The sequence below is a fragment of the Hemiscyllium ocellatum genome, chromosome 7 (assembly GCF_020745735.1).
Source record: "Hemiscyllium ocellatum isolate sHemOce1 chromosome 7, sHemOce1.pat.X.cur, whole genome shotgun sequence".
In the NCBI taxonomy this organism is placed as follows: domain Eukaryota; kingdom Metazoa; phylum Chordata; class Chondrichthyes; order Orectolobiformes; family Hemiscylliidae; genus Hemiscyllium; species Hemiscyllium ocellatum.
The window spans coordinates 31,284,548-31,305,775 of NC_083407.1; the positions used below are offsets into that span (position 1 = coordinate 31,284,548).

Here is a 21,228-nt window from a genome sequence, read left to right on the forward strand (position 1 = left end):
GAAAAATTTCCAGCATATTATGTATGCCTGTATAATATAAACATGTGGAATGATCAATGTAATTGTATTCGCAGCAGATAGCTAATTCTGCAAATACTAGAAGTAGTATGAAGAAATCATATAGGTGTCTTATAGTTAATTATTGTAAATATTACATCCTGAAATAACTTACTAAGTGCAGCAAAAGGAAAGGTTCTTGAGGAATGATGGAATAAATATAGATTCCTGTCAGATTTAAAAATATATTGCATATGTATGCTATGTGACAGCCAAACATTTAAATGTTTAAAGTTCATTCTTCCAAAAGTTCATCATATATTCAATCTGACAGAGGTGATGAAACTCCAATTACAGAGTCAGAGTCAAATAGTACAGAAACAGACCCTTCAGTCCAACTTGTCCTTGCTGACCAAGTTATCCAAACAAAACTAGTCTGATTTCCCTGCATTTACCCCATATCCTTCTAAACATTTCCTATTCATATATCTGTCCAAATATCTTTAAAATGTAGTAACTAGCACCTGCACTTACCACTTTCTCTGGCAGTTCATTCCATATACGAACCACCCTCTCCATGTGAAAATGTTGCCCCTCATGTCCCTTTTAAATCTTTTTCCTCTCACTTTAAAATTATGTCCTGTAGTTTTGAACTCCCCCACCCTAGGGAAAAGACCTTTGTTATTCACCTTATTGATGCCTCTCATGATTTTATAATTCTCTTACGATCACCCCTGAACCTCCCTCTCTCCAATGAAAAAATGTCCCAGCTTATCCAGTCTCTCGTTATAACTCAAAGCCTCCAGTCCAAGTAACATGTTGGTAAATCTTTTCTGCACCCTCTACAATTTAGTAATATCCTTCCTATTGCAGGATGACCAGAACGGTACACAATACTCAAATTTGCTGTACAAATGCAACATGATGTCTGATGAAAGTAATTGGTAGAAAAAAAACAATCTTTCTTATCTACGTAGAGAATGGTTAGGATTTGTATTGCAAGTGTGTTAAAGGCAAGTTTAATTGAAGCATTCCAGCAGGAATGGAATTATGAGCTAAAACAGAAAAATGTTCATGGGTGAATGTGAAGAGACATTTCATTTGGAGTGGTGAATCTGTGAAATTCTCTGCCAGAGAAAATGTTTGCAGCCAAAACATTGTATGTTTCCAAGAAGAAATTAGATATAGTTCTCAGAATAAAATGAATCAAAGGGCATAGGAGAAAGCGGGAACAGGGTACCAAATTGATCAACCTTGATCATACTAAATAGCAGACTAGGCTCGAAGGGTCAAATGACCCATTGTGCACTTAACATTTGTGTTTCTATGGGGAGAAGGTGGGGGAGCAAAGTGGAAGTCTCCTTCAGAGAACCAGCACATGTGCTGTAATCATTCTATGATTAATATTCATTTAGTATTGCAGAATTTGAGCACTGCTGAAAAAGACATTTTGTTGAAACTCAAGCTAATTCATGAGATAAAAAATGAGGTCTGCAGATGCTGGAGATCACAGCTGCAAATGTGTTGCTGGTCAAAGCACAGCAGGCCAGGCAGCATCTCAGGAATAGAGAATTCGACGTTTCGAGCATAAGCCTTTCATCAGGAATAAGAGAGAGAGAGAGCCAAGCAGGCTAAGATAAAGGGTAGGGAGGAGGGACTAGGGGGAGGGGCGATGGAGGTGGGATAGGTGGAAGGAGGTCAAGGTGAGGGTGATAGGCCGGAGTGGGGTGGGGGCGGAGAGGTCAGGAAGAGGATTGCAGGTTAGGAGGGCGGTGCTGAGTTGAGGGAACCGACTGAGACAAGGTGGGGGGAGGGGAAATGAGGAAACTGGAGAAATCTGAATTCATACCTTGTGGTTGAAGGGTTCCCAGGCGGAAGATGAGGCGCTCCTCCTCCAGCCGTCGTGTTGTTGTGTTCTGCCGGTGGAGGAGTCCAAGGACCTGCATGTCCTCGGTGGATTATATATCCTTGGTGGTGGGGTCCGTTTGGAGGTGGCGGAAATGGCGGCGGATGATACGTTGTATGCGGAGGTTGGTGGGGTGGTAGGTGAGAACCAGTGGGGTTCTGTCTTGGTGGCGGTTGGAGGAGCGGGGCTCAAGGGCGGAGGAGCGGGAAGTGGAGGAGATGCGGTGGAGGGCATCGTCGATCACGTCTGGGGGGAATCTGCGGTCCTTGAAGAAGGGGCATCGTCGATCACGTCTGGGGGGAATCTGCGGTCCTTGAAGAAGGGGCATCGTCGATCACGTCTGGGGGGAATCTGCGGTCCTTGAAGAAGGGGCATCGTCGATCACGTCTGGGGGGAATCTGCGGTCCTTGAAGAAGGGACATGCAGGTCCTTGGACTCCTCCACCGGCAGAACACAACAACACGACGGCTGGAGGAGGAGCGCCTCATCTTCCGCCTGGGAACCCTCCAACCACAAGGTATGAATTCAGATTTCTCCAGTTTCCTCATTTCCCCTCCCCCCACCTTGTCTCAGTCGGTTCCCTCAACTCAGCACCGCCCTCCTAACCTGCAATCCTCTTCCTGACCTCTCCGCCCCCACCCCACTCCGGCCTATCACCCTCACCTTGACCTCCTTCCACCTATCCCACCTCCATCGCCCCTCCCCCTAGTCCCTCCTCCCTACCCTTTATCTTAGCCTGCTTGGCTCTCTCTCTGTCTTATTCCTGGTGAAGGGCTTATGCTCGAAACGTCGAATTCTCTATTCCTGAGATGCTGCCTGGCCTGCTGTGCTTTGACCAGCAACACATTTGCAGCTAATTCATGAGATACCAATTTAAAAGGACATCAGCTTTTTTATACTGCCTGAGAGTACAATGAATTTTGATTAATACAGCTGTTGCTGTGAAGAATATACCAGTTAGATAATGACTGACAGTTAACTGCCTAGCCTTTTTAAAACGATAATACATAATGAATAGTATAAAAAAGCTATTTTGATTTTACATTGGTATTTCTTGCGAATTGCCGAGATGATTGCAAGGTGATAAGCTTTGACAAAAGGTATCTTTTTTAAGCTGTAGCACAGAAACTGCTAACAATAATAGCTCAGAACAGAAGATGTCAGGTTGCTCAAAAGGCCAAGAATTGAGATTTTTTTATCAATACAAAATTACAGCACAGCAACAGGTCTGTTGGCCTTCCAAGCCTGCACCAATCCAGATCCTCTCCATAAACCTGTTGTCTATTTTCCAAGGATCTGTATCCGTCTGCTCCCTGCCCATTCATGTATCTGTCTAGATACATCTTAAATGACGCTATCGCGCCTACCTCCACCACTTCAGTTGGTAATGTGTTCCAGGCACCCACCACCCACTGCATGAAGAACTTACTATGCATACCTCCCTTAAACTTTTCCCCTCTCACCTTGAACTTGTGATCCCTAGTAATTGAGTCCCCCAATCTGGGAAAAAGCTTCTTGCTATCCACCCTGTCTGTACCTCTCATGATTTTGTAGACCTCAAACAGGTAGCTCCTGCAACCTCCACCTTTCTAATAAAATAATCCTAATCTACTCAACTTCTCTTCATAGCTTGCACCCTCCATACCAGGCGACATCCTGGTGAACCTCCTCTATACCTTCTCTCAAGCATCCACACCCTTGTAGTAATGTGGCGACCAGAACTTGTACGCAATATTCCAAGTGAGGCTGAACCAAAGTCCTATACGACTGTAATATGACCTGGATTAGTGGTGCTGGAAGAGCACAGCAGTTCAGGCAGCATCCAAAGTGCAGCGAACTCGACATTTCGGGCAAAAGCCCTTCATCAGGAATAAAGGCAGTGAGCCTGAAGTGTGGAGAGATAAGCTAGAGGAGAGGGTGGGGTGGGGAGAAAGTAGCATAGAGTACAGTGGGTGAGTGGAGGAGGGGATGAAGGTGATAGGTCAGGGAGGAGAGGGTGGAGTGGATAGGTGGAAAAGGAGCTAGGAAGGTAGGACAAGTCCGGACAAGTCATGGGGACAGTGCTGAGCTGGAAGTTTGGAACGAGGGTGAGGTAGGAGAAGGGGAAATGAGGAAACTGTTCAATCCACATTGATGCCCGGGGCGGAAGTGAGGCGTTCTTCCTCCAGGCGTCTGGTGGTGAGGGAGCAGCGGTGAAGGAGGCCCAGGACCTCCATGTCCTCGGCAGAGTGGGAGGGGGAATTGACTCTTGTACTCAGTACCTCATCCGATGAAGGAAAATATGCCTATGCCGCCTTGACCTGTGTTGCCTCTTTTAGGGTACAATGGACCTGAACACCCAGATCTCTCTCTACATAAATCTTATGGATGTTGGATACAAAAAGAAAGACATAACATTTAGATTATACATTTCATAAACTTGGAATGTTCTAAATTACTTTAAAGGCAATTATAGACTTTTGAAATGTCCCTTATAAGGTAGGAAATGTCAAACAGTTCACATACTATGCAAACACTGCTGTGATAATGATCATATAAAATAGTGCAGACTGCAGATGCTGGTGAAGTCAGAGTTGATAAAGTGTGGTGCTGGAAAAAACATAGGGGGCTAGGCAGCATATGAGGAGCTAGAGATTAAACGTTTTGGGCTTACCCCTTTGTCAGGACTCCTGATGAAGTGTTAAACCCGAAACATCGACTCTCTCGCTCCTCAGATTGGACACCTAATCTTATTCTTTGTTGAAGTCACTGGAAATAAAAATTACTGAAGTTGTAAAGTTAGGTTGGATCTGATCCCCTAGTTTCTCATAAATATGTTTGATTACAATTACCCCATTTTTTTGGGAAGAAAAGAAATTAGTAATGAGTGAATTGGCAATAAATGACCAGCTGAACCTTGAGCAAGTGGAGGATTGAATGCTGACCTAAAAGGTCTTGGTGAATTGGATTGTAAAGATCACAAAATATATGGATGATGCCATCAAGGATAGTGGACATAAGACAAGTCAGAGGCAGTTAATGCTATGGGGATGGCAGTAGTAACATGGTGGAGGATGAGAAGTTTTAAATTTACCTCTGGCTTGAACAGCATGTCAAGATTTCACATCGCCTGCTTACATGGTTGGGGCAGAGCATGGAGTCAAAGATGTATTTATTTTTGTAGGAAAACATGAAGTCTTTGCTAAGGTTTATGCTGCATTGGATGGTATTTTTCTGCAGTCTACTGATTATCTCAATCTAATATTTTGAAAACAATTATGAAAAATAATGGTTGAATACTCAGGAGTGAAAGTATTTATATTCTTTACTACCATTTAAATGTTAGTGAATTGCTCTCTGTTCTTGGAAGACAACAAAACTTTGATCTGCTTGACTATGAACTACTTACATCAAATGTTTGAGTCTGTTATCAAATATATACCTTTTAAAATATAGACTTGATAATCCAGTTGTGCTGTAAAGGAAAATCCGTCGTAATTGAGAGCTCTATAATCACGATGGTGGGGTATATTTCACATTCAAGTAATAATATAGAAACAACATTCCATTTGAAATCATCTCAATTTCATACAATGCTGATTGTGTGCCATTCAAGAAAAAATGTTTCTTGAACTTGAATAAGCTGGTGCCATTAAAAATGTTCTACATCTGCTAGAGTTTATTATTGTTTGCTTGTAGTGTGTCTTTGCTCTGTATATTTTGAAGATCTAATATATTTAAAAATATAAAACTCTTGTCGAATCCCACTATGATGCCCCTTCCCCCTTGCCCCACCACTGCCACGTCTGTTTTTAATAGCATGCCAACTTTCAGTGGCTGACTCACGGATGAGGTTTAGTCACTTGGTTGAGCAATGAGAAATGGTGTACTCCAGCAAGAGTCATTGCCTTGAGGAGTGGAGAAAATGTATATTTAAAAATAAAATCCATTTTTAGAATTGTGCACTCAAACTGATTTAGTATAAGTTTGTGAAGGAATTGAGTTACTTGGAAATGTCCTTATTTGAGTTGTGGGCTGACTTTATTTAATCTTAATAGTAGTGTGAATTGTTATAGAATTTAATATCATGGTTCACTTTTCAGACTGCAGTTGCAATACAAAAATCTTGTTTACATGGAGCATAGCAACATTGCTTCACATGATCTCGCTTCATTTTAGGTTCAATATTTTACCATTATAGTTGGTTCTGCTATAATGCACATTGCTGGAACGTGATTTAAGAAATTAGACCATTATTTGTAGAATGTGAACTTTCTTACCTTTATCGACTATAACATGGTTTTTGTGAGAGGGTAAAAATATAAGAGACCTAAGGGACAACTTTTTCGCTCAGAGGGTGGTACAAGTATAGAATGAGCTGCCAGAGGAAGTGGTGAAGGCTAGTACAATTGCAATATATAAAAGGCTTCTGAATGGGTATATGAATAGGAAGCGTTGGAGGGATATGCTCCAGGTGCTGGTAGGTGGGACTAGATTGGATTGGGATATCTGGTTGGCATGGACGAGTGGGACCGAAGGGTCTGTTTCCATGCTGTGCATGTCTGTGACTCTATGGTACCATTGATTTAAATGGTGCTGCGATTGAGTGATTTTCTTCTAACAAGAGATTGCACAGGAATGGAACTATCACGTTACATTGGGACCGACTGTATAGGGCATTGTCATGAGCTGCTGTCTTTCAGCTAGGTAATCTGTGCAAGCAGCTCATAAACGTGGGATAGTGAGGCATTTTACATGGTATATAATGTTTTTGATGATTTGAAACACTTGTGTTTCAAAATATATTCTGTCAAAAAAAATTTGAAAATTTGTGTCTTCAAACAATAGAAGCAAAGTGCCATTTTGGCTTACAAACAATTAATTTATATGATTGCGCAGCCATTCCATGTGAGCCACATGCTATCAGTCAACCCTACATGCACTCATTGTAGCACCAATTGCAAAAGCAAGTAGATGTTTTGCATCCCTGCTTTTCTCCTGTTATTCACATGGAAACTAAACAGGCTGTTTTGTTGAGCCTGCAAAAAGACTTTCAAGAGAAAATGCGATATCAATGTGAAACTCTGTTGATCGCCAGTAATTAAGTTTTGTGTCATCTTTTCTAGGTTGTTAGTGCCCTTGACACTGAGTATTAATGTGGATTTAATCCTTATTTGTACTTTAGGCCACACAGCATTAGGTGGATGCTGCTTTCTGAAATAGAAGCTTCCCAAGCCCACTCAATTTTAAAGTTTGCTGAACACAGTTGTTTTTAATAAAATTAAATTCTGAAGTTTCATTTTTGCGGCACAAAAAATATGCAGAGATTTGGCTCATTGTTGCTCATTGATTCATTAAGCTCGGAATTCAATCAAACAGCAATCATTATGCTTTGATTAGCTTTGAAAGGACCATTATGGGGTGGGCATCACTAAGTAGCTGTTGATCCGTACATCTTATAAAATTTGGTTTGATTTCTGCTCACTGCTTGATGTGCTGATGTAGTTTGCAGAGGCAGAGGGACAAAATAGTTTGTGAATGTTTCTGGGTGTTTGGTTGGGGAGACACGGATTGAAGTGGGATCAATTCTACCTTCGTTTTTGTCATTATCTAGTGATATCTTTTGGAAAATGCACAGATGTAGACATCAGATGAAGGTAACATTGCAATAGTCTTTTGGTCGTAAGAGTCTGGAATTGTGCAGGAAATGTGCTCAGTTGATAAGCAAGAGGAGGGGGCCTGGAGCCAGGCTGTTGTGCTTTGGCAAAACTAGCAACTTTTGGAATTGTAACAATAAATTAGGATAGAATGTTTCAAAAACATATGTATAAAGGAATTTCTTTCAGAAGATTAACTTAGCTAATTATGCATATCCAGTATATTCAGCAAACCTTTGCTCTTATGTTAAAGTTTTAAGATATCTTATTACTATTATTTGGAAACTTGAGTTCTCAGATGGACAGAACCATATATAGCTTTAAGTTGATTTATATTTCTAGATTACATACGTAATAATGGGAGACATAACCTTCGTTTAAGTTTGAATTCATTCTGTGGGCATTGTTGGTAGTCTGGGAATTCACCTTCAGGTGAGTAGTTAAATGTTTTAGAAAGCAAAGGTAGAATAGAGGAAAAAGATGGTTTGTCTTATGTAACAGGGAGACGGAGACAGAGACATTGAATCCTTACAGTGTGAAAGCAGGCTGTTTAGCCCAATAGGTCTTCAGCAACCTTCTGAAGAGCATCCTACCCTGACCCCACCACCCTGAACACAATGGGCAATTTAGCATGGTTGATTTACCTAACTAAGAGCAGGTTCATTGAAATCATAGACACCCTACAGTTTGGAAACAGGTCATTTGGCCCAACAAGTCTTCACCAACCCTCCAAAGAGTAACCCACCCAGACCGAGTCCCCTATCCTATTACTCCAGATTTACCCCTAATGCACCTAACCTATACATCCCTGAACACTCTGGGCAATTTAGTATGGCCAATTCACCTAACCTGCAAATCTTGGATTGTGGGAGGAAACCGGAGCACTCGGAGAAACCCATGCAGACATGGGAGAATGTATAAACTTCACACAGTCGCCTGAGGCTGGAATTAAACCCAGGTCCCTGATGCTGTGAGGCAGCAATGCTAATGACTGAGCCACCGTGCTGCTCTTGATTCTTTGAGAAAAAAATACAGTATCACTCAGAAGGTTAGTGAGTGTGCAGGTTTTGGTCAGGAAGAATGATCTGTGACGGCAAAAGTGCTGTTAGCAGAAACAGCAGCTGGCCTGGTTTAAAACTTAAACGATGCCTGACTGTTAACTGTCAATCAGTGTTAACAGATAAAATTTTCATGGCAGTGTCTCTGCCAAGTGGAGTTCATTTGCCAGAAAATCAGCACTCTCCTCACAGAATGTAGATGTTGGTTTTCCCCTCGGGAGGGGGCGATGGTCTAATGGTATTATCAGTGGACTGTCAACCAGAGACCCAGTAAATGTCTGTGGACCCGGATTCAAATCCTGGCACGGCAGGTGGTGGAATTTGAATTCAGTAAAAAAATCTGGAATTAAGAGTCTAAAGATGACCGTGAATCCATTGTCAGTTGTTGGAAAAACCCTCCTGGCTCATTAATGTCCTTGAGGGAAGGAAACTGCCATCCTTACTAGGTCTGGCTTACATATGTCTCCAGACCCACTGCAATGTGATTCATTCTTAACTGCCGTCTGGACTTTTAGGAATGGGCAATAAACGCAGTCTGGTCAGTCCCACCCTCATCGCATGAATGAATAGAGAAAACAAAATTGCTTCTCTTGCTAATTCTGCTGATGTGTGAAACTGAAAGCTTCAACTTAATATCTTTTTTCAGCAGTATTGAAGTTCTTTACTGCTAAACAACTATTGGTAAACTTGCGGTCTTTCAAGCGAGGTTTTACTGTGGAATATTACTTGTCGAGTATTACAGTCAGCTGGGATCATAACAGAGCTGAAAATGTGTTGCTGGAAAAACGCAGCAGGTCAGGCAGCATCCAAGGAACAGGAGATTCGACGTTTCGGGCATAAGCCCTTCTTCAGGGCTTATGCCTGAAATGTTGAATCTCCTGTTCCTTGGATGCTGCCCGACCTGCTGCGTTTTTCCAGCAACACATTTTCAGCTCTGATCTCCAGCATCTGCAGACCTCACTTTCTCCCTTGGGATCATAACAGCCTAGTCTGAGGCTGCTTAATTTTAAATGTAATAGAACATTTATATGTTGCCCTGAAAATGTTTTATTTAAAACAATGTAGTGTAAGTTAAATGCTCAAAATGAGTAGAATTTCTCATTTTCAAACTAAAAATTACTGATGATTTTGACTGAACTTCTCTGTAGTGTTAAGATGATTTCCCAGCAAAAATCGTACCTGAGGGCTCAAAGAAACTTGGTCTAGCCACCTTGGCTTCAACCCTTTTCCTGATCATTTTAACAGAGACCCTATCTTCCTTCTCAAATAATGCAACAGCTTTCACAGAACTACTTCAAGATGAGGCTTTATACTCTGATAATTTGATAATTTATTGCTGTTTGTGAGACCTTGCTGTTGCAAATTCACTCCGGCTCCTATTTTACAACAGAGGTTTTACATCAGTGGTATTTCATTTGCTTTAACACCTCTTGAGATTTTCTGAGATTGTGAAAGTTGCTTCTTTTTTTTGGTACTCACATTTGTCAACTCTAAAAATGTTTTGTTTCCCTCTTTGCAAAAAGTTTTGTTTGATCTGGTTGGATAGAGCTTTACTCAGTCACATGAATCCTTTAAATAATCTTGAGCATTTTTTTTATTATTTGACTGGATTTTTCCAAGATTGGTGAAACTAGTTGCTGACCTCCGTTATCCTCCTTCCCAATGGTAGTTTAAATCTGGCACCATGTGAAGGGGATATCTTGTTGAGCAGAAGCAATGATGTCAGCAAACCAGAAAATTGAAAGTGTTTAAATAGTTTTTAATTGACTTCACGATCTGACAACCCAAGTGTAGGGGTGATTTCTGGGGCCTCAGCTTTTTTAAACCAGTTTTATCAGTGACTTTGGAAGCAAAGACATGGAAGCTAAATTTGAAGGTAATGCAAAGATAGGTAAGAAAATATGTTTTGAGGAAGACATAAGGAGGTTACAGACAAATAGTTTGAATAAGTGGACAGAAATCTGGCACATGGAGAATTATGTGGAAAAATGTCGAGTTTCTCGGTTTGGCAGGAAGAATCAAAAAAGTAGAGCATTACTTAAAACAAAAATGCATGCAGATTTCCAATCTGCAAATGGATTTAGGAATTCTTGTCCGTGGGTTTCTTAGTGAGTGTGCAGGTACAGCAGGTATGTACAATGAAATGTTATCTGTTATTACAAAAGGACTTGAACATAGACTAAGGATTTAATGCTTCAGTTACACAGGGCATTGTTGAGGCCACTTTACCAATACTGTGTGCTGCTTTCATCTCCTTGGTTAGGTGGTTCATCTCCTTAGAGGTGGTTCAGAGGATGTTTAAGATTCCTTCCAGTGTGGAAACAGGCCCTTCGACCCAACAAGTCCACACCAACCCTCCGAAGAGCAGCCCACCCAGACCCATTCCCCTACATTTACCCCTTCACCTAACACTACAGGCAATTTAGCATGGCCAATTCACCTAACCTGCATGTTTTTGGACTGTGGGAGGAAAGTGGAGCACCCGGAGGAAACCCACGCAAACACGGGGAGAATATGTAAACTTCACACAGACAGTTGCCTGAGGTGGGAATTGAACCCAGGTCTCTGGCACTGTGAGGCAGCAGTGCTAACCACTGTGTTACCGTGTTGCCCATTGTTACACTGTTTCCTGAAATGAACAGGTTATCTCATGAGGAAAGTTGAGACAATGTTTCCACTGTAGTTTAGAAGAGTGAAGGGTAATTTGATTAAAATATATAAATCCTGAAGGTCGAGCTAAGATGGATATCGAAAACATGTTTCCTAATGTACGTGAGTCCAGAAACAGGGACCACTGTTTTTAAGAATTAGGGACTGCTGTTTTGGACAGAGATGATGAACTTTGTTTCCCTAAGGGTTGTGTGAATCTAACTATACCTCAGCAACAGGGTCAGTTAATATTTTTAAGATGGAGAGAGAGAGAAATTTTCATTAGACAGAGGAGTCAAACTTATCAATGGGCGATGAAAATAAAAAAATTGAAACTCAAACAGGTCAGGCATTGGCTTATTGAATGGCAGAGCAAATCCAAGACCCGAATGACCTACTTCTCCAAATTCTTATGAAGTCAATGTATGTTATTGGTTGGCAGTACACATAATTAATCATTTTCTTATTGCCGTGATAACCGTAATTATTGGCATAATACATTTGGACTCACATTGGTAGAAATTCAGGAACACTAAAGCCTACTTATTTTTCTGACACCAAATGTGGATTAATCCCAGACAGAATCATTTGAAATGATTAACTTTGTCACAATACCTTGACTTAGCGAAGCTAAAAAAAAAAGCTCTGTAGTTTAAAAATATTTGTGTTTTTTTTGTCCTAAGTCATTGCAAACTGTTTCAGAATTTTTTTAGTATTGGTTGTGCCGTTTCTGTGGAAGATTGAACCAATGGAGATGGGAGAGATATTACATGATTATTTTGCATCAAGTTTTTGTAGAAAGAAATGGAGGCTAGAGAGCTCAGAGAAATAAATGTTCATGTTTTAAAAACAGTTCACATTACAGAAGAGAAAGTTCTGGAGGTCTTACAGAATATAAAGGTGGATAAATCTCCGGGACCTAATCTAATGTGTCCCAGAATGCTGTAGGAAGTAAGGGAGGAAATTGCAGGGTCCTTGCAGAAATATTTGCATCATCTATCGGTACGTGGAGGCTGGATAATGTTTAGGTTAGATGGAAACAGGCCCTTTGGCCCAACAAGTCCGGACCAACCCTCCAAAGAGTAACCCACTCAAGACCCATTCCCCTACTCTATATTTACCCCTGACTATTGCACCTGTCACTATGGGCAATTCAGCATGGTCTATTCACCTGACCTGCACATCTTTGGATGTGGGAGGAAACTGAAGGACCCAGAGGAAACCCACGCAGACACTGGGAGAATGTGCAAACTCTACACCAACAGTCACCTGAGGCAGGACTTGACCCCAAGTTCCTGGTACTGTGAAGCAGCAGTGCTAACCACTGAGCCACCATGCCGCACAACAGTGTTGTGCCTTTGTTTAAGAAGGGTTGTGAGGAGAACTATTGACCTGTGAGTCTGACCTTGGTTGTGGGATGGCTGTTGGAGGTGATTCTAAAAGATAGAATTTGTAAAAATTTAGAGAGGCAAAAATTGATTAGAGATAATCAACATGGTTTTGTGCAAAGAAAACTGGGTCTCAAACATGATTAAGTTTTTTTTGAGGAAGTTACCAAAAAGATTGATGAGGGCAGAGCAAAAGACGTTGTTTACTTAGACTTTAGTGAAGCCTTTGATAAGGTTCCACATGGTAGAATTAGTAAAATTAGGTCACATAGGAGTCAGGATGAGCTTGCCAATAGGATACATAATTGGCTTAACGGCAAGAGACAGAGAATGGTGGTACAAGGTTGTTTTTCAGATTGGAGACCTAGGGATTAGTTCTGGTCCTCTTCTGTTTGTCATTTATTTGGATGAGGATATAGAAGGAACGGTTAGTAGGTTTGCAGAAGGCACCAACATTGGTGGCAGAGTAGACAGTGAAGAAGGTTTTCTAAGATTGCAGAGGGATGTTGATCAAATGGTCAATGGGCTGAAAAATGATAGATGGAGTTTGATTTGGATAAATGCGAGATATTGCGTTTTGGTAAAACAAACAGAGCAGGACTTCTACAGTTAAAAGTAGCTTCTTGGGTAGAGTTGTGGAACAGAGGAACCTAGGGATTCAGCTACATAATTCTTTGAAATTTGGGGCGCATATAGACAGGGTGGGTAAGACATTTAGCACGGTTTCCTTCATTGCACAGTCCTTTGAGTATAGGAGTTGGGAAAACATATTAAGGTTGTACAGGACATTGAGGAAGCCTCTTCTGGAGTACTGTGTCCAATTCTGGTTGCTCTGTAATAGGAAAGATATTGTTAAGCTAGAGTGGGTTCAAAAGAGATTTACTAGGATGTTGCCATGTTTGGAAGATTTGAATTATAAAGAAAGGCTGAGTAGGCTGCGAGTTACTTCACAAGAGTGTAGGATATTGAGAAGTGACCTTATAGAGGTTTATAAAATCATGAGGAGTACAGATAGGGTTAATGGTAGGTGTCTTTTACCTAGGATGGGGGATTTTAAAACAAGGAAGGAAAATTTTAAGCTGAGAGGAGCAAGATTTAAACAAGACATGAGGGGCAAATTTTTTACACAGGATGGATCGCATGTGGAATGGATTTCCTGAGGAAGTGGTGAATGTGGGCACAGTTACAACATTTAAATGACACATATGTGAATAGGAAAGGTTTGGAGGGATATAGGCCAGGAGCCAAGTTTAGTTTAGGATTATGTTCAACATGGACTGGTAGGACTGAAGTCTACTTCCGTGCTATATGTCTTTAAGATTCTATGACTCTCAGTATTTCTTGAAACCGTTGAGATACCATGTTGATCTTTATAGGAAATGTATGTGTCATGCATAGTTTTGACCTCCTTATTAAAATTAAAAGTTTCTGTGGCACTAGCTTGTGATTTACATTGCCTTTTTGATTTAATCAAATTCTCCAGTTTAGTAACACAGTGAATTGTCTTGCAAGGGTAGGGGTGATAGAAGGCCCCTATAACTCATTGTTGCTAAGTTTTCTTTTCTGCTAGTTTTATCAAAGTGAAATATATTCACTCAAAATGTGGAAACACTGTCAAAGTCAGCATTTATTGTACATCTCTAATTGCACTTGAAAAGTGGTGGTGAGTTGCCTCCTTTAAACTCTGCAAATTGAGTGGGTAGGTGCACTCATGGTGATGATAGCTAGGGAGTTCTGAGAACTTGGCCCAGGCACGAATGAACCACAATAGAAAAACCAAGGAGGATATATGATTTGGAGGTGAGCCTCATCGTAGTGTGGTGCCCTTGTGTTTGCTGTCCTTGGCCTTCCAAGATGAAAGGAGAAGAAGGGCTTATGCCCGATATGTCGATTCTCCTGTTCCTTGGATGCTGCCTGACCTGCTGCGCTTTTCCAGCAATACATTTTCAGCTTCCAAGATGAAATCTTTGTGTAACTTTAAAACTGTGCGTGTGTGAAAACCAAACTGTAATTGGCACATCAAAGTTCCTACAGATTGAATACCATACAACTTACATTCCTATTCTTTAACAGTACTGGCATCTTTTATAATACACTATCTTATCTGATGTTCCACCAGTTCACTTTCTGGTACTATTTTCAGTTTCAGCATTCTTAACAAGATTAACATTAAAAAATGAATTTTGCTTTAACATGTTATTTACATTTGTTTCATCAAATGTACATTTAAAGCTAACAAACTTTAAAGTTATGCAAAGAATCTTTAAGTAGTCTGTAGGGGTGTGTGGAAGTTAGAATATGACTTGTTTCAAGTGACTTAGCTGAACAAGTTAATGCAATGTTCCAAATAAATAAGATTGTTCCTTTTTTACAGTCTCTGGTAAGTCATAGATACTATCAATTGGAAAATCTGCAGTTTGCTGTGTTAACTTGTACCTATGCAGACCGTTAATCATTGTATAACTTGTTGCCAGGCAAAGATGCATGTTTGACAATGTATAGTGCAATGGAATGTATACATTTACACAATAAAAATTTACATGATTTGATAATTTTACAGACAAAGATAGATCTGATTGTCCTGAAATGCAGTAATTTAGGAGATCAGAAATGAAATAGATCCCTGCGATTATGTTACAGCTGTGCTTTTTTTGTTGTTTGTTAAATAATTCCATCACCTTTGATCTTTGCTGAGTTTTTCTGTTCTGATTTCTGTAACCACCATCATAATATTAAGCCTTGTTTGTGTATACTTTATATCCTAGGAAGAAGGATTTTAGGAAGTAGAGTGAAATGTTCTGTTAGTCCAGATAGGAAGTGACAATTCCCTTTTAAAAAAAGTAATGGACGGTGTGTATATACTGGTAAACAATCATATGTATTATGTAAATGATAATTGATACGAGTAAATTGCAGGGTAGCAATCTAGTCAAATATTTGAGATGGTATCAGCAACTGAGAAAAAATCTTAAGTGATTTATGAACCTCATTTGATCCCATTACTTCGAGTGTTGCTCCCAACGTACTTGCTGTTTTATCCTTGTTTTGGTTCGCCCCTTTCTGAATGCAGTTACGCTTGATGGGTATAATTACAAGGAAAATATCAACCTTGCTACATTTTTGTCCTCACTTCATTCTTAACACATCTGTGCAGAAACTGAGTGTGCATAGGTTATTCCTCAGTGGAAAGATCATAGCAGATCTTAATCTGATACCCACCAGCTGTTCACATATGTGAACTGCTATCAGGGTTCACTAGATGGTGTTTATGAGCAAGAAGTGTGGTTCTTAACTTTTTTTTTGCCTCCCTTTTTCAGGGGTGTTGAGAGCTGTTACACCTTATCTGCTGTCGCAGCAGAGTGCTTAGCTGAGATGAGACCAAGGATCAAGTCAGCCAGGATGAAATGCAGGTATTCACTAGGGCTATCATAAATTTAGGTCTACAGAACTACATTTCTTAAACGATACTGACTAAGAATAAATCTGGGATGGTTGGCTCAGTTCCATTCTAATCAGTGCACTTATCAATAAAGCCATCAGTGCAGCTCAGCTATCACCACATACTGTAAAATCTAATGCATCGGTTGCACATTTTGAAGGTTTTTATGAAACTGAGAAAATAAAATAAAATATTTGATAAGAATTTCAAATGCTGTTGGTAAGTGACAAGCTGCAGCATGACTTAGGACCTAAAAGTGCATTGAATCCCATGATAAAATATACTGTATTCTCTTTTTTTTTTGCTATCGTGTGCAGAAATGCATGTAATTACAAATATCATGCAGGATGAATTTCAGATGGATAAATAACATAAGTAAATTTTTGATCATGCTGAAGATTACTCAGAAGTGTCAAACAAATTCAAATATAACTATAGATGCTTTTTAATTTATGTATTTCTGTGTTTCTTCTAAAAAAGATTTTGACATTACATTAGGTTGAGGAGACAGCACAGCCGGAGTCTTTTGTGATAAAGAACAATGGATATACATGTTCTTTAAACTTGAAAGGGTTCAGAAAAGATTTACAAAGGTATAGGGAGAGGCTGAATAGACTGGGGCTGTTTTCCCCGAAGTGCCGGAGGCTGAGGGGTGACCATATAGAGGTTTATAAAATCATGAGGGGCATGGGTAGGATAGATAGACAAGGTCTTTTCCCTGAGGTGGGAGAGTCCAGACCCAGAAGGCATTGGTTTAGTGTGAAAGGGGAAAAGTATGAAAAGGACCTAAGGAGCAACATTTTCACAGAGGGTGGTGCATGTATGGAATGAGCTGCCAGAGGAAGTGGTGGAATCTGATACAATCACACCATTTAAAAAGCATCTGAATGGGTATATGAATAGGAAGAGTTTAGAGCAATATAGGAGAAAGTGAGGACTGCAGATGCTGGAGATCAGAGCTGGAAATGTGTTGCTGGAAAAGCGCAGCAGGTCAGGCAGCATCCAAGGAACAGGAGAATCGATGTTTCGGGCATGAGCCCTTCTTCAGGAATATAGGCGAAGTGCTAGCAAATAGTTTAGATTAATTTGGGATATCTGGTCAGCATGGATGAGTTGAACCGAAGGATCTGATTCCGTGCTCTGGATCTCTATACCTTATATATGTGCAAAAGAAAATGGGTATATGGCCTTGCATTCAAAATTACATGAATATTTACATTCAGATATATAAAGATACTGTTTACAAAGATACACTTTTTAAAAAAAAAAGTAGAAATTGCAAAATCATCTGTTAATGTAATGCAATTGAGGAGTTTCATTTAAGCTGTAGTACAGAACTTCGTTACCCTCAGAGCTCCTGATGCAGTGGAGTGAGGCCATCTACATTATGGAGTGTATTTTATGGTAGAACCAACAATAGACATATTTTTGCATGTGCAAGATCATTCACATGTAGTTGTTTGGAAGTTGGTGTCTGCACATTTTTATTCTGACTGGTTAAACTTACATTCTATTATTAATACTTAAGTCATTGATTGGATACTGTATTGCTTGCCTACACAGGTTACTATCAGCTATTTTACTGTTCGTGGTCCTGTTTTGCTAGTTGTGCTGCCTCTTATTATAACAGTACTAGATTTACTTTACACTGCTATTGAGTTAAGAAAGCTAGTTGCAGCACTATAAAGGAGCCCTGGCATGAGTATCCAAACAATAGAAATGGTTTGTTAACATTTTCTGAACTATAATTTTAATTTTTCTTAATTAAGGGGTGGCACGGTGGCTCAGCAATTAGCGCTGCTGCCTCACAGCACTAGGAACCTAGGTTTGATTCCACCCTCTGGCTATTGTCTGTGTGGAGTGTGTACATCTCGTGTCTGCTTGGGTTTCCGCCAGGTGGTCTGGTTTCATCCCACAGTCCAAATATGTGCAAATTAGGTGCATTGGCCATGCTAAATTACCCATAGTTTTCAATGATGTGTAGGATAGGTGCGTTGGCTGTTGGAAATGCAGGGTTACAGCGATAGGGTAGGGGAGTGGGTCTGGGAGGGATATTCTTTAGAGGGTCAGCATGGGCTTGTTGGGTCAAATTACCTGGTTCCACACTGTAGGGAATCTATGTAGTGAGTATATTCAGTGTGAAACACATTGTGGCTGAACTTGGTCTCTTCCTCAGCTCTTTGATTTCAATTCCCATTGCAATTCATGTTGTGATCTTCTGGTTGCACCAATAATTACTAAATCTTTCCCACTGAGGCAACTCTTCTACCTGTGATCTTGCTATCTCTCATGGTTTTTCAAAAATTAATTCTCTGACACTTATTGCAATCCATTTAGCCCATAATTGTCGTCACAGCCTTGTTCTCAACTTATTACAACTGTATACTAATGATGTTTGGCAGGGATTTCCAGTATGTTGGCCTAGTGACTATGAGGGTAAGTGATTTATGTTCATATCAAGGCAGTGTATGTTTCAGAAGTGAGTAGAAGTGTTGTACTCTTCTGCCCTTGTGATTCTGGATGGTGAAGGCTGCATGTTTGGGAGGTGCTGCTTTAGAAGCTTTAAAAAGTTGCTGCAATAAAAAAAAGTGCTATTTATCCCTGGAAAAATAAGTTTCTAACTGAAGAGTAGAGGGATCTGGGGATAATAGTATAGATCCATTTGAGGGATGCAGGATCAACACATCAGTAAGAAAGAAGGTGATCAACAGGCCCACCCTCGTCTGGATGAAGAAGTTGCTCATCATCTTAGTCATAAATGTTCTAGTCTGTATGTTTAAACTAGTACCCCTGGTTCTATACTCAGCAGTCATCAGGAACATCCTTCCTGCATTTACCTCATTTAGTCCTGTTAGAATTTTACAGGTTCTATGCGCTCCCCCATTATTCTTTTAAACTCCAGTAAATACATTCTTAACCAATCCAGTTTCTCTTCAAATTAAATCCTGCCATCCCTAGAATCAGTCTGGTAAATCATAGTCCGCATTCCCTCCGTAGCCAGAACATCCATCCTCAGATAAGGAGACCAAACCAACATGCAATACACAATGCCCTGTACAATTGCATAAAATAAAACACAGAAACTGAACTGTGGATACTGGAAATCTTATATAAAACAAAAAGTGCTGGTGAAACCTGGCAGGTACATTAGCATGTGTGTGGAGAAAACGGAGTTAACATTTTGAGTCTGGTGACTCCTCACCAGTTTCACCAGCAGTCTCCATTTTTATTCCTGTACAATTGCAGGAAGACACCCCTGTTTCTGTATACTAATATTATCACCATAAAGGTTAACATACCATTTGCCTTCTTCACAGCTAGTTGCAACAGAATGTTCACTTTCAGCGACTGGTGTACAAGAACACCCAGATTTCATTACACCTCCTTCTTTCCCAATTTATCAGCATTCAGATTATAAACCTTCCTAGTTTTGCTTACAAAGTGGATAATGTCATATTTATCTATAATATACTTTGTCTGCCATACAATAGACAATAGGTGCAGGAGTAGGCCAATCTGCACTTCGAGCCAGCACCACCATTCATTATGGTCATGGCTGATCATCCTCAATCAGTATCCAGTTCCTGCCTTATCCCCATAACCCTTGATTCCAGTATCCTTAAGAGTTCTATCCAACTCTTTCTTGAAAGTATCCAGAGACTTGGCCTCTACAGCCTTCTGGGGCAGAGCATTCCATACACCCACCACTCTCTGGTTGAAGTAGTTTCTCCTCAACTCTGTTCTAAGTGGCTTACCCCTTATTTTTAAACTGTGTCCTCTGGTTCGGGACTCACCCATCAGTGGAGACATGCTTGCTGCCTCCAGAATGTCCAATCCTTTAATAATCTTATATGTCTCAATCAGATCCCCTCTCAGCCTTCTAAACTCAAGCGTGTACAATCCCAGTCGCTCCAATCTTTCAGCATAAGATAGTCCTGCCATTCCGGGAATTGACCTCGGGAACCTACGCTGCGCTCCCTCAATAGCCAGAATGTCTTTCCTCAAATTTGGAGACCAAAAATGTGCACAATATTCCAGGTGTGGTCTCACCAGGGCCCTGTACAGCTGCAGAAGGATCTGTTTGTTTCTATACTCAACTCCTCTTGTTATGAAGGCCAGCATTAGCTTTTAGCTTTCTTCACTGCCTGCTGTACCTGCATGCTTGCTTTCATTGACTGATGTACAAGAACACCTAGATCTTGTTGTACTGCCCCTTTACCTAACTTGACTCCATTGAGGGAGTAATCTGCCTTCCTGTTCTTGTCACCAAAGTGGATAACCACACATTTATCCACATTAAACTGCATCTGCCATGCATCTGTCCACTCACCTAGCCTGTCCAGGTCACCCTGTATTCTCCTAACATCCTCCTCACATTTCACCCTGCCATCCAGCTTTGTGTCATCAGCAAATTTGCTAATATTAAACATAGAACATAGAATATTACAGTGCAGTACAGGCCCTTCGGCACTCGATGTTGCGCCGCCCTGTCATACTAACCTGAAGCCCATCCCACCTACACTATTCCATGTACGTCCATATGCATGTCTAATGACGACTTAAATGCATTTAAACTCGGCGAATCCACTACCGTTGCAGGCAAACATTCCATACCCTTACTACTCTGAGTAAAGTAACTACATCTGACATTGGTCTTATACCTATCTTTTCTCACTTTAAAGTTGTATCGTGTTTGCCGTCCCCATACTTGGAAAAAGGCTCTCCCTGTCCACCCTGTCCAACCCTCTGATTATCTTGCATGTCTCTATTAAGTCACCTCTCAACCTTCTTCTCTCTAACTAGAACAGCCTCAAGGCCCTCAGCCTTTCCTCATAAGACGTTCCTTCCATACCAGGCAACACCCTAGTAAATCTCCTCTGCACCCTTTCCAAAGCTTCCACGTCCTCCTTATAATGCGGTGACCAAAACTGTACACAGTACTCCAAGTGTGGCCATACCAGAGCTTTGTACAGCTGCAGCATAACCTCCTGGTTCCGGAACTCAATCCCTCTATTAATAAATGCCAAAACACTCAATGCCTTCTTAACAACCCTGTCAATCTGGGTGGCAACTTTCAGGGATCTGTGTACATGGACACCGAGATATCTCTGCTCATCTGTACTCCTAAAAATCTTACCATTAGCCCAGTACTTTG

The 21,228-nt window shown here is 40.7% G+C and overlaps 1 protein-coding gene across 7 annotated transcripts in view; it reads left to right on the forward strand.

Annotated features, from left to right (window-relative positions):
• Positions 1-21,228, forward strand: part of gtdc1 (glycosyltransferase-like domain containing 1) — a 360,673-nt gene that overhangs the window by 1,762 nt on the left and 337,683 nt on the right. For 6 of the 7 annotated variants that reach the window (XM_060827108.1, XM_060827116.1, XM_060827115.1 and 3 more), the window contains exon 2: positions 15,952-16,044. The exons of the other annotated variant lie outside the window; for it this stretch is intronic. The gene's annotated coding sequence lies outside the window, so the exon portion shown is untranslated. The remainder of the gene's footprint in view (positions 1-15,951; positions 16,045-21,228) is intronic. 7 annotated transcript variants of the gene reach the window in all.